Genomic DNA, 14196 nt, shown 5'->3' on the forward strand with positions numbered 1-14196 from the left:
GAAGACTTTTTGAGCACACAGCCCCCGACTTTCCACAAGATAGAGGACCCTCTCGACGCTGATGCATGGGTTCGTACGATCGAATCCAAATTCGAACTCCTCACCGCCCCGTGCCCCAATCAGAACAAGGCTCGGTTCGTGGCTCAACAACTGCGTGGTTCCGCCCGGCTTTGGTAGGACCACTACCATGCCGTGTTGCCGGCCGACCATGCTGTCAGCTGGAATGAGTTCAAGACCGCTTTCAGAGGGAACCATATCCCAGAAGGTCTCCTAGAGCGTAAACTCAACAAGTTCCTGGCCCTTACCCAGGGAAGCCGCGACGTCCTACACTACGCCCAAGCTTTCAACGACCTGTGCCGCTACACAGGCTATCACGTGGATACCAACGAGAAGAAGAGGGATAGGTTCCACAGAGGGTTGAGCCTGGAGCTCAAGGAGAGGTTGAATCCTATCAAGGTGTATACCTATAATAAGTTGGTGAATCTGGCCATCTCCCAAGAAGACTGCATGCAGACCCTCAAGGCCAACCAGAGGCGGAAGGCCTCAGTGGCAGAGCCCGCTCGCTCGAAGGTTCACAATGGTTCCCCCTCAGGTGCCCCACAGGCCACAGCAATCAGGACGATGGATTGCTCGCCCTCCACCACCAGCAGCACCTCGTTTCCCCGGTTTCCAACCGCAGGCACCCTGGTCGACCTTACCGCCGCCGCCGCGCCCTGTGAATGGTAACCGTTGTTTCACCTGCGGCAATGAAGGGCACTTTGCCAAGGACTTCCCTAGAAACAAGAATCAGTGGCCTAGCCAAAACCCCATGGCCAATAGGGGAAGAAGGTCCAAGGTGTAGGTTCGCCAGGGTCGGCTCAACTACACCAGCCTGACCGAGCTCCCTGAAGGTGCGCCAGTAATGACGAGTACCTTCCTTGTCCATAATCAAACTGTTGTTGTTTTGTTTCATTCGGGGGCATCCCATAGCTTCATCGGGAATAAGACTTGTGAGAGATGTAAGCTGAGCATTGGTCGCTGTTGGGATACGAGGTAGGCTACGCTAGCGCAAAACAAAATTTTCTACCGCGTATAACCAGGAAGAGCTGCCGTATAAGGATCACGGGATTACCACTCGACGCACTACTGGTGCGGAAGATGTAGATATGCGTCGGTGCAGTGCAGTGAAGACGATCACGTAGTCGTACGTAGTCGATCAACGTAGTCGTACGTAGTCGATCACGTCCAGCAGCTCCTCACGTGCACAGCAAGATCGCCTCCGGTGCCGCGGCTCGTCGTCGGCTCGTCGTGGCTCGTCGGCGGCTCGTCGATGGCTCGTCCAAGTGCTGCAGGCGCAACACCTCCAAGGTATCCACACGTGCAGGGAGGAAGCGTCGCAAGCCGGACTGCTAGATCCGCGAGTTGCAACAGGCGAGGGCGTGGGAGGCGCGGCAGAAGTGTTTCGCAAAAAGGTGTGAAACCCTAGGGCGCCCCCACCCCTCTATTTATAGGGGTTCCTGATGGGCCTCTGGATCCGAGGCCCATTAGTCTCCTAAACCTAATCCAACTCGGATCAGATCCGAATTGGGCTTCCAGCCCCTTAAGTGTGTGACCCTATGGGTTCGGATACGTATAGACATGGCCCGAGTACTCCTACTCGGCCCAATAGTCGGTAGCGGCCTCTAGCAAGACGTGCCAACTCCTATACGCATACGAAGATCATATCAGACGAACCATCACAACATAATATACATGCTATTCCCTTTGCCTCACGATATTTGGTCTAGCTTCAAGCCGACCGCTCTTTCTCGATCCTGTGATTCGGAATCCCTTTGTAGGTTAACTCTTAACCGTACGTAGCATGGCCATGCATTTTCTGATCCGATCACTCGAGGGGCCCAGAGATATCACTCTCAATCAGAGAGGGGCAAATCCCATCTTGATTGACCATGTCTCATAGCATGCTTCTTGACAAACCCGAAAGCTACCTTTATAACTACCCTGTTACGGCGTAGCGTTTGATAGCCCCTAAGTAGGTCAATCCACATCTAGATTACATGCGACAATCTCAGGTCTAAGGACAAAGCGTATATGTTGTTTAAAGAGAGAACTACTTCTCGTGTTGGGTCAGTCCTAACACATGTCTCCACATGTGTCCACATTATTAGTTCAACATCTCCATGTCCATGACTTGTGAAACATAGTCATCAACTAATACATGTGCTAGTCTAATATTCATGTGTGTCCTCACATGAACTCCGACTAGGGACAACTTTAGAATAACCATACAAGTAAAGAGTTTCACATACAATTCACATAATTGCAAATCAATTCAAGTAGCCTTTAATGGATATTCAATGAACACAATATACAAATCATGGATACAAATGGAATATCATCATCTCTATGATTGCCTCTAGGGCATACCTCCAACAGTCTCCCACTTGCACTAGAGTCAATCTAGAAGGTACCTAATACCCATAGCTCTTACATGCGCATCATGCTTAGCCTGCGGGAGTGGTTTTGTCAACGGATCAGAAATGTTCAGATCCGTGTGTATTTTGCATATCTTGATCTCACCCCGGTTAACGAAGTCTCGAATGAGATGAAATCGCCGCATTACGTGTTTGTTCTTCTGGTGGTTCCTTGGCTCCTTTGCTTGCGCAATTGCCCCATTATTATCACAGTAGAGATTCAATGGGCTGGACGCATTCGGGAACACACCAAGCTCAATGAGGAAATTCCTTATCCAAACACCTTCCTTCGCGGCTTCCGAAGCCGCGATGTACTCGGCTTCTGTCGTAGAATCGGCCACCGTCTCCTGCTTGGAACTCTTCCAACTAACAGCACCACCATTTAGCGTGAACACAAATCCTGATTGTGACTTTGAATCATCTCTGTCGGTTTGGAAACTAGCATCGGTGTAACCTGTTACAACGAGCTCCTCCTGACCTCCATAGACGAGGAACATATCTTTAGTCCTTCTCAAGTACTTAAGAATGTTTTTCACCGCTGTCCAGTGACTCTCACCTGGATCAGATTGGTGTCTGCTTGTCATACTTAGCGCATATGAAACATCTGGGCGAGTACTTATCATTGCATACATGATAGATCCAATAGCCGAGGCATATGGCACTCTACTCATGCGATCCCGCTCATCAGCAGTCGAAGGACACTGAGTCTTGCTGAGATGTATGCCATGTGACATAGGCAAGAACCCTTTCTTTGCCTCTTCCATGCTGAACCGCTTCAACACTTTGTCAATATAAGTATCTTGGCTCAAACCTATAAGCCTTCTCGATCTATCTCTATAGATCTTAATACCCAGAATATATGCCGCTTCCCCTAAGTCCTTCATCGAAAAACTATTTTTCAGTGAAGTCTTTACGGACTCAAGCATAGGAATGTTATTTCCAATCAGTAATATGTCATCCACATATAAGATTAGAAATACTACAGAGCTCCCACTAACCTTCTTGTAAACACAAGACTCTTCTTCGTTTTTGGTGAAGTCAAACCCTTTGACCACTTCATCAAAACGAATGTTCCAACTCCTAGATGCTTGCTTCAATCCATAAATGGATCTCTGAAGCTTGCATACCTTTCCAGCATTTTTCGGATCGACAAAACCCTCGGGCTGTATCATATACACGTCCTCAGCTAGGTTTCCATTCAGGAAAGCTGTCTTAACATCCATCTGCCATATCTCATAATCGAAATATGCAGCTATAGCTAGAATAATCCGAATGGACTTAAGCATCACTACGGGCGAGAAGGTCTCGTCGTAGTCAACTCCTTGAACTTGTCGAAAACCTTTTGCGACATGTCCTTTTTCTTCTTATAGATCCACTTGCACTCTATGGCTTTAACACCATCAGGCGGGTCAACCAAGTTCCAAACTTGATTGTCTCCCATGGACTCTATTTCGGATTGCATGGCACTCTGCCATTTTTCGGAGTCTGGGTCCATCATTGCTTCTGCATATGTCGCAGGCTCATCATTGTCCAACAATAATATTTCTCGCATTTCGCGGAGCCTTGCTGACCTTCGTGGTTGTGGCGGTGCTTCTCTTGCCATGGGTATCTCAACTTGTTCTGCTACGTTAGCATCACTCATTGATTCTTGCCCGATTGGCTCATCTTGAACTTCTTCAAGATGCACTGTCTTTCCACTGTTTTCTCCTTTGAGAAACTCTTTCTCTAGGAAAACCCCGTTCCGAGCGACAAACACTTTGCCTTCTGATCGGTTGTAGAAATAATATCCCAAAGTTTCCTTTGGATATCCCACGAAAATGCACTTATCCGACTTGGGTATGATCTTGTCTGACTGAAGTCGCTTGACAAACACTTCACATCCCCAAATCTTTAGAAAAGACAAACTAGGAACCTTTCCAGTCCACATCTCATATGGTGTCTTAACTACGGATTTAGATGGTACCCTATTTAGTGTGAAAGCTGCTGTTTCTAGAGCGTATCCCCAAAATGACAACGGTAGGTCCGACTGGCTCATCATTGATCGAACCATGTCTAACAAAGTTCGATTACGTCGCTCGGACACACCATTTCTCTGAGGTGTTCCAGGCGGCGTAAGTTGTGGAACAATTCCGCAACTCTTTAGATGATTGCTAAACTCGTGGCTCAAATACTCGCCTCCACGATCAGATCGTAAGGCCTTAATTTTCTTGCCATGCTGATTTTCAACTTCATTCTGAAATTCCTTGAACTTTTCAAAGGTTTCAGACTTGTGCCTCATCAAGTAGACATAGCCGTATCTACTAAAATCATCAGTGAAAGTTATGAAGTATTGGAATCCTCCTCTAGCCGTCGTGCTCATTGGTCCGCATACATCACTATGTACGAGTTCCAACAAGTCTACTGCTCTCTCAGGAAATCCTGTGAAAGGCGTCTTGGTCATCTTGCCTAGCAAGCAAGCCTCGCATGTCTCGTATGATTCAAAATCAAACGAAGTTAGAAGTCCATCAGAATGGAGCTTCTTCATGCGCTTATCACTTGTATGACCCAAACGACAATGCCACAAGTAGGTAGGACTCAAATCATTAGGCCGAGGCCTTTTAGCACTTACATTACAGACAGGTGAACCATCAAGATTTAAAACAAACAATCCATTCACAATGGGTGCAAAAGCCATAAACATATTATTCTTAGAGATCACACAACCATTGTTTTCACTCGCAAATGAATAACCATCCTTCATCAAACATGAAGGAGATAAAATGTTTCGACTTAAACTAGGAACAAAATAACAATTATTCAACTCCATAATAAATCCTGACGGGAGGTGGAGTTGCATCGTCCCGACGGTCAAAGCAGCAACTCTTGCATTATTGCCCACGCGGAAATCAACTTCTCCCCTTTCCACGCTTCTACTTCTTATCATTCCCTGCATCGAATTGCAAATATGAGCAACCGATCCGGTATCAAATACCCAAGAATTAATAACTGTATCAGCGAGAAATATGTTGTCTATAACATAAACAACAAGCGTACCTGAGGTAGAAGTACTCTTACTTCCGCCGTTCTTCAACGAAGCTAGGTACTGCTTGCAGTTTCTCTTCCAGTGACCAAGTTCATGACAGTAAAAGCACTCTTTGTCTGGAGCAGGTCCAGGTCCAGCTTTAACCTTGGGCGGTGGGTTTGGCTTGGACGTTCCAGCCTTGCCCTTCTTCTTCCAAGAATTGCCCTTCTTCTTAAAGCTGGGCTTGTTCTGTATCGCCATCACATGGCTGGTACTAGAGCTTTTCTTAATGTCAGCCTCTGCTGTCTTGAGCATACCACACAGCTCATTCAGACCCTTCTCCGTCCCATGCATATGGTAGTTCGAGATGAAGTTCCCATAGCTAGGCGGAAGAGACGAAAGAATGAAATCAGTGGCCAACTCTTGGCCCAGTGGGAAGCCTAGCTTCTCCAACCGTTGAGTGTAACCAACCATCTTGATTACGTGTGGTCCTACTGCTGCGCCTTCTGCTAGCTTGCTCTCAACAAAGGCCTTAGACACATTGAACCTTTCAGTCCTGGCCTGTGTTTGGAACATGTCTCTAAGCGCCACGATCATATCGTGCGCCTCATGGTTTGTTTCGAACTGCATCTGCAGCTCGGGTTCCATGCAAGCAAGCATAAGGCAGCTTACTTCAAGGTTAGCATCACATGCTTTCTTGTAAGCATTCTTAGCAGCAGCGGGTGCATCCTCAGCAGGTTCTTCTGGTAGTGGGTTGTCTAGAACATCTTCCTTTTTCTCAGCCCTGAGAACAATTCTCAGGTTGTGGATCCAATCCGAGTAGTTTGTTCCATTCAACTTGTCCTTCTCAAGGACCGAACGCAAAGCAAACGATGTGGTGGTGTTGCTAGGTGCCATTTAATCTACAACAAAAGTAATGCAAAATACACTAAGACAAACGTATCCATGATAGAGAAAATTACATTAAACTATTTTAACAGAATCTACTCCCACTAAAATCAATATCCCTCTATTGAAACTTAGTGATTCAGGATCCACAACTAACAAGTCTACTAGTGAGCTTTAGCATCACCGCTAGCAAACGAGGTAGATCGGTAAGCAACTTTTGCTAATCATATCACATATGACTCCTGTTGTTGGGTGACATCTCCATGTCTCGGCGCCCAACCTTTATGCCCCAAGGTCCTTAACCGTTAAGATAACCTTGTTAAGCAAACCAACCCTTATGCGTGTAAGTGTCCGACACAAACCCGTCTAGTCAAGGAAAACTAGTGGCACCCTAATTTCATAGACCCACCACTAATTGTACAAGACATGGGACGGTGCAAGTTTTAGTTGGGAGGGCATACTAACTTAAACTTTGTGAGGGATCGTTCTACTTCTAACATCACATCATGCAGAAAGTAAAACATAAACAGAATAGCATTCACACAGTTGTGACACAGTATGGCCCGTTTTTCATATGGTGATCTCCATCTCCATTGAACCTGTTCACCATGGTGATCTCCATCTCCATGTTCTATGTGCGCCATCCTCCTGGTGATGAGTCCTCCAAGAACTAGAGCATGCTATTACGCCTAATAGCTAGTAAAAAATCTAGTAATGAAGATTACATAGTTGCTTGGATCATCACAGATTGGTACGCAGACCATTAATTACAATAAATTGACAACACATATGGCTCCTGCCGTGTTGCCGTACGCGCGACACGCAGGTCACGAATTAGTTACACACATGCATCACATACACAAGGGGCCATACTGATCACAAGATACATACATCCTGCAAAAGAGAGTTAGGCGACCTAACGTTCCAAACTTGGGAGGCCCGAAACTCCATCTTCCAAGCCGAATTTGGCAAATCTAATTTCGCCGAAAACGGCAAAGCCGTTGAAATTCACGTGTAACTTTTTCTGTAGATCAATTTTCGTATAGAAATCGCCCCGATCCGAGATCATACCGAAAAGTTACGGCTGATTTACCGAAGCATGCGCATACGGCAAAATCCCGACCCCGGCAGTAGATCACATCTACTATTGCACATCTAATGCGCCTGGCGTATGACCCTGGATCTCGATTTGACCAATCATATTGATCTTCCCTCACTGCAACTGGATTTACGTGTATCACTTAACTCCGATGGCGGAAACCGACCGGTAGGAGTATGTCGTTACACTACCATTGCAGCAAGGGCACAAAATCAGGACATAGATCAATCAGAAAACTCGCATATCTCCATATGCACACATCCCGAATCCAAAACTAAGCAGCTAAGGCTCTTGATACCACTGTTGGGATACGAGGTAGGCTACGCTAGCGCAAAACAAAATTTTCTACCACGTATAACCAGGAAGAGCTGCCGTATAAGGATCACGGGATTACCACTCGACGCACTACTGGTGCGGAAGATGTAGATATGCGTCGGTGCAGTGAAGACGATCACGTAGTCGTACGTAGTCGATCAACGTAGTCGTACGTAGTCGATCACGTCCAGCAGCTCCTCAGCAGCTCGTCCACGTGCACAGCAAGATCGCCTCCGGTGCCGCGGCTCGTCGTCGGCTCGTCGTGGCTCGTCGGCGGCTCGTCGATGGCTCGTCCAAGTGCTGCAGGCGCAACACCTCCAAGGTATCCACACGTGCAGGGAGGAAGCATCGCAAGCCGGATTGCTAGATCCGCGAGTTGCAACAGGCGAGGGCGTGGGAGGCGCGGCAAGTCTGTTCAGCCAAAAGGTGTGAAACCCTAGGGCGCCCCCACCCCTCTATTTATAGGGGTTCCTGATGGGCCTCTGGATCCGAGGCCCATTAGTACTCCTAAACCTAATCCAACTCGGATCAGATCCGAATTGGGCTTCCAGCCCCTTAAGTGTGTGACCCTATGGGTTCGGATACGTATAGACATGGCCCGAGTACTCCTACTCGGCCCAATAGTCGGTAGCGGCCTCTAGCAAGACGTGCCAACTCCTATACGCATACGAAGATCATATCAGACGAACCATCACAACATAATATACATGCTATTCCCTTTGCCTCACGATATTTGGTCTAGCTTCAAGCCGACCGCTCTTTCTCGATCCTGTGATTCGGAATCCCTTTGTAGGTTAACTCTTAACCGTATGTAGGATGGCCATGCATTTTCTGATCCGATCACTCGAGGGGCCCAGAGATATCACTCTCAATCAGAGAGGGGCAAATCCCATCTTGATTGACCATGTCTCATAGCATGCTTCTTGACAAACCCGAAAGCTACCTTTATAACTACCCTGTTACGGCGTAGCGTTTGATAGCCCCTAAGTAGGTCAATCCACATCTAGATTACATGCGACAATCTCAGGTCTAAGGACAAAGCGTATATGTTGTTTAAAGAGAGAACTACTTCTCGTGTTGGGTCAGTCCTAACACATGTCTCCACATGTGTCCACATTATTAGTTCAACATCTCCATGTCCATGACTTGTGAAACATAGTCATCAACTAATACATGTGCTAGTCTAATATTCATGTGTGTCCTCACATGAACTCCGACTAGGGACAACTTTAGAATAACCATACAAGTAAAGAGTTTCACATACAATTCACATAATTGCAAATCAATTCAAGTAGCCTTTAATGGATATTCAATGAACACAATATACAAATCATGGATACAAATGGAATATCATCATCTCTATGATTGCCTCTAGGGCATACCTCCAACAGTCGCACCAAAGGGTCATATGTGATCTCCACCCCGGGAGGGAAAATAGCCTCAGACAAGATAGTTAACATTGTGCCTATCCAGTTAGACCAGACTCTTTTTAGGGAGAATCTCATCATCCTTGACCTAGAAGGAATAGATATCATCTTGAGGATGGATGGGATGACCTGACACCAGGTGGTTCTAGACGTAGCTGCCCGAACTCTCCACATTAACTCACCCTTGCATGGCAACTCTACCCTACACTTGACCCACCCTGAATACGCAACTCCTTGTGCGTACCCTGTAACAGTAGCCCAGATAGAAAACCTTCCTGTTGTTCGCGAGTACCCCAATGTGTTTCTAGATGACTTGCCCGGCATGTCGCCAGATAGAGATATCGAGTTCGCCATTAAACTGCAGCCAGGCACCGCCCCGATATCGAAGAGACCCTATCGGATGCCACCCGCCGAGCTGGCCGAGTTGAAAACCCAACTACATGATCTATTGGAGAAAGGCTTTATCCGACCCAGTACTTCACCCTGGGGTTGCCCAGCCCTGTTTGTGAATAAGAAGGATGAAAGTCTATGGATGTGTGTTGACTACCGACCCCTCAATGCAGTGACTATCAAGAACAAGTATCCACTTCCCCGCATTTATGTTCTATTTGACCAATTAGCTGGAGCCAGAGTGTTCTCCAAGATTGATCTTCATTCCGGTTACCACCAAATCAAGATCAGACCCTGTGACATTCCCAAAATTGCCTTCTCCACAAGATATGGACTCTACGAGTACCTGGTTATGTCCTTTGGACTCACCAATGCACCTGCTTATTTCATGTACCTCATGAATTCAGTGTTCATGCCCAAGCTGGACAAGTTCGTGGTGGTGTTCATTGATGATATCCTGGTATACTCGAAGAGCAAAGAAGAACATGCCGAGCATCTTCATGTGGTTCTTCAACGATTGAGAGATCATCAGCTTTATACCAAGTTCTCCAAGTGTGAATTCTGGTTGGAGAGTGTCAAATTCTTGGGACACACCATCTCTCGGAACGGCATAGGAGTTGACCCCAGCAATGTACAGGAGGTCATGGACTGGAAGCCACCCACTTCAGTTCACCAGATCTGAAGTTTTCTTGGACTAGCAGGCTACTATCGGCGTTTCATCTCGGATTTCTCCAAGATAGCTAAGCGATGACTGAGCTGCTGAAGAAGGAGGTCAAATTTGTGTGGAGCAACAAGTGTGAAGAAGCCTTCTACACCTTGAAACACTTGCTGACTTCAGCCCCAGTTTTAGCTCAACCCGACCCTTCCAGGCCGTTTGACGTATACTGCGATGCCTCTGGCACTAGACTTGGGTGTTCTTATGCAAGACAATCGAGTCATTGCCTATGCCTCGCAGGCGTTGTGACCGCATGAGCTGAACTATCCGACCCATGATCTTGAGTTGGCAGCAGTGATTCATGCCTTAAAGATATGGAGACACTATCTGATAGCACCCACTACAACATCTACACCGATCACAAGAGCCTCAAGTACATCTTCACTCAAGCCGACCTCAACATGCGCCAAAGAAGATGGTTGGAGTTGATAAAGGATTATGATCTGGAAGTACACTATCACCCCGGCAAAGTCAACGTGGTGGCCGATACTCTTAGCCGCAAGACCCATTGCGCTTGCTTGATGGCAACCAACTTCACAGAGACCCTGTGTAAGGAGATGGAAAGGCTTAGTTTGGAAATTGTTTCCCATGGAACCCTCAGCCATATATCCCTTGAGTCTGTTTTAGAGGACCAAATTGGGTTAGCACAGTTAGAGGATGAGGAAATAAGGCGAATCAAAAGGAAGATTTCATGGAAGGATGAAGGGTACAAGCAATTCCGACAGGATGAGAATGGGAGAGTGTACTATGGAAACCGACTTGTTGTACCATTCGACCCCACTCTTAAGAGGCAAATCCTAGATGAATCCCATCTCTCCAAGTTCTCCATACATCCTGGCAGTAATAAGATGTATCATGATCTCCGTCAAACTTTCTGGTGGAGTGGAATGAAGCCAGAAATTGCACGCTACGTATCGGAATGTGACACTTGCCAACGTGTCAAGGCCAGCCATTTGAAGGTAGCGGGTACCCTGCAACCACTACCTATTCCCTCTTGGAAATGGGAAGACATCAGCATGGACTTCATTGTTGGACTGCCCCCTACATCGCAGCGACATGACTCCATTTGGGTTATTGTGGATCACCTTACCAAGTTTGCCTACTTTCTTCCTGTTCACACCACCTACCCAGCCAAGAAATATGCGGAGCTGTATCTTGACCGCATTATTTCTCTGCACGGTGTGCCTAGGACGATCATATCTGATCGAGGAGTTCAGTTTGTAGTGCATTTCTGGGAACAGCTACAAGCATCACTTGGCACCAAGCTCATTCGTAGCTCTACCTATCATCCTCAAACCGATGGTCAGACCGAAAGAGTAAATCAGATCCTTGAAGATATGTTAAGAGCTTGTGTCATCTATTATGACAAAAATTGGGATAAGTGCTTACCCTTGGCAGAGTTTTCCTATAACAATAGCTACCAGACTAGCTTGAAGATGGCACCATTTGAAGCCCTATATGGTCGGAGATGTCGGACGCCATTGAGTTGGTCACAAGTTGGAGAAAGACAGACCTATGGTCCTGATTTAGTAGTAGAAGCAGAAGAGCAAGTGAAGATAATTCAAGCAAATCTCAAGGCCGCCCAATCTCAATAGAAGAGTTACTCCGACAAGAGGAGGAGACCCCTGCAGTTTGACATTGGTGATTACGTGTATCTTCGAGTCTCCCCGACCAAAGGAGTGCAACGGTTTGGAGTAAAGGGAAAATTGGCTCCCCGTTACATTGGTCCTTATGAGATTGTGGAAATTTGTGGACCCGTTGCTTACCGGATCCAACTACCAGAACAGCTTTCGTCCATCCATGATGTTTTCCATGTATCCCAACTGAAGAAGTGTGTCCAAGTCCCAACTGAGGTCTTGGAACAGGAGCAACTTCAAATCGAGCCCGACCTGACTTACACCGAGTATCCGGCCAAGGTCCTTGACCGTAAAGAAAGACACACCCAACGGCAAACTTTGAAAATGTACAAGATACTATGGAGCAACTACACGGAGGAAGAAGCAACCTGGGAAACAGAGGAATATCTGAACAAACACTTTCGAGGTTTTCTTTTCAACCAAGAAGGTAAGGACCGCACACCCCCACCGGTTGCCCTTACACCCGAATCTCGGGACGAGATTCTTTTGAAGGGGGGTAGGCTGTAACGACCTTGGTTAATCAGCCGAGTTAGTCTTAAGATGAGTCCCTAATCCAGCTGACTCAGCTTTTCCTGAGCTTGAGCGCCTAAGGTCCGGTTCTTTGCCCCGACCGCTAAAACCCAAACCAGACCGCCGGTTCCCTCTGAATCCCAAAGACAGTGTTCCTTCCAAATCTTGGAGCTGAAAGAGAACCAGAGACTGACGGGTGGACCCACAACCAGTTTCCCCGGTTCTCTCGAGACAAACGCGCTGTAGCAGCATGCACCCCGCTTCAGAGCTCCCACGCCGCGTGGCTCGATCTCTTCGACGCGCGCCGCCTCGCGCAGTTGCTGGCCGCGATAGGATGGATCAGCGCGCCTTCCTCCCCAATCGTAGCGGAAGCCCCTGCAACCCTTTCTGCCTCGCCTCGTCTTGCTCGCACCCTCGCTGGCCGCGCCAAGGTGCCCTGTCGCCGCCGTGGCAGAGTTTTTGCTGCTGCTACATTAGACCGCCTCGCTCCCCGCACCCATCACCTCGCCCGGATCCCCGGCTGCAAGCCCCGATGCCTTCCGGTTTTTCCACCTCTCCACAGTCACGCCACCCACGAGCTTGCTCCACGACGATACCACCCCCGCCAACCATGGCTCTGGCAGAGATAACTCCTTTTTTCGCCTCGCCAATAATGTGCCCCGGCAAGCCCCTGTCTGCGCTCGCTCGTGCCGCCGCTCGCCCTGTCACCTTGCCTGCTGCGGCCTCGCTTGTAGCGCCTTCCTTCCTGTCACGCCAGTCAAGTCGCCGCCCACAATCCACCGCTTGACGCGACTAGACTATGCTCGCCTTCACGAAATCTAAATCCCGGCAAAGTCGCGCCTGCACCGACCTTGTCTCCAATGCCCAATGACCAAAGACCCTGTCTCCAAGGCTCTGTTCCACCACCCATCGCCGCTCAATCACCGCCAGGGCAGCGCACTCCATCCTTTTCTTTCCGGTATTCGTGCTGCTGAAACTCTCTTCCGCGCAGCTATAAAAAGGAGTACTAGAGCCCCCACTGGAGTTTCCTTTGCTATCGCTGTTTCACTGCCCCATACTCTGCTCGCACTTGAGCACTGCCGCTTGAGCTCTTTAGAAGTTCCCCTCTCCGCTCAAACCCGCTTCTCCCCAACCCACCAGCCGCCTGTTCCTCCGCGCTATGCCAGAGCTTTCTTGTTGTCCACAACAAGCACCGCCGCGGCCGAAGCATCATTGAACATCGCCGCCGCCCAAGCCTTAGTGCTTTAGTCTTTCCGCCCAAGTCTGTTTTCCTTCCCGACCCCAAGAGTTCACCAGTAGACCTGAAGGTAAGCTGCCGACTCCTTCCCAGTTCGCCCGACCCCTTTTTCCGTCTCGCCCAACCCTGTCTATTCGCCGACCCTTATCCACCTCACCCAAGGGCTCGGCTCTATCTCTTTCCTTAACCCAAGGGTATCTATGTAAAATATCGGGGCCTTCTCTGTGTTGAGTCTAAGGACCCCGGTACAGTTATTCCTTAAGCTTAAGGTCAGATCATAAGTTTATCCCCATCCGACCCTTTTATCCTATCTCCACCAACTGAAGTTGAACTCCCCCACCTTTCCTGTAGCTTTGCTACCAATGTCTGAGCTAAAACTTGCAAGTATGGTTGAAATAACTGTCTAAGAGCTAACTCCTGCATTTGCATTCGTGTAGAGTTACATCTCGCCGACGGCACCTACAAATTGCATCCGGCGCCTGAAGACGGAGCAGTAGCTGAGCCGCCGATCACAGAAGCCGAAG

Source organism: Setaria italica, chromosome V (genome assembly GCF_000263155.2).
Source record: "Setaria italica strain Yugu1 chromosome V, Setaria_italica_v2.0, whole genome shotgun sequence".
In the NCBI taxonomy this organism is placed as follows: Eukaryota; Viridiplantae; Streptophyta; class Magnoliopsida; order Poales; family Poaceae; genus Setaria; species Setaria italica.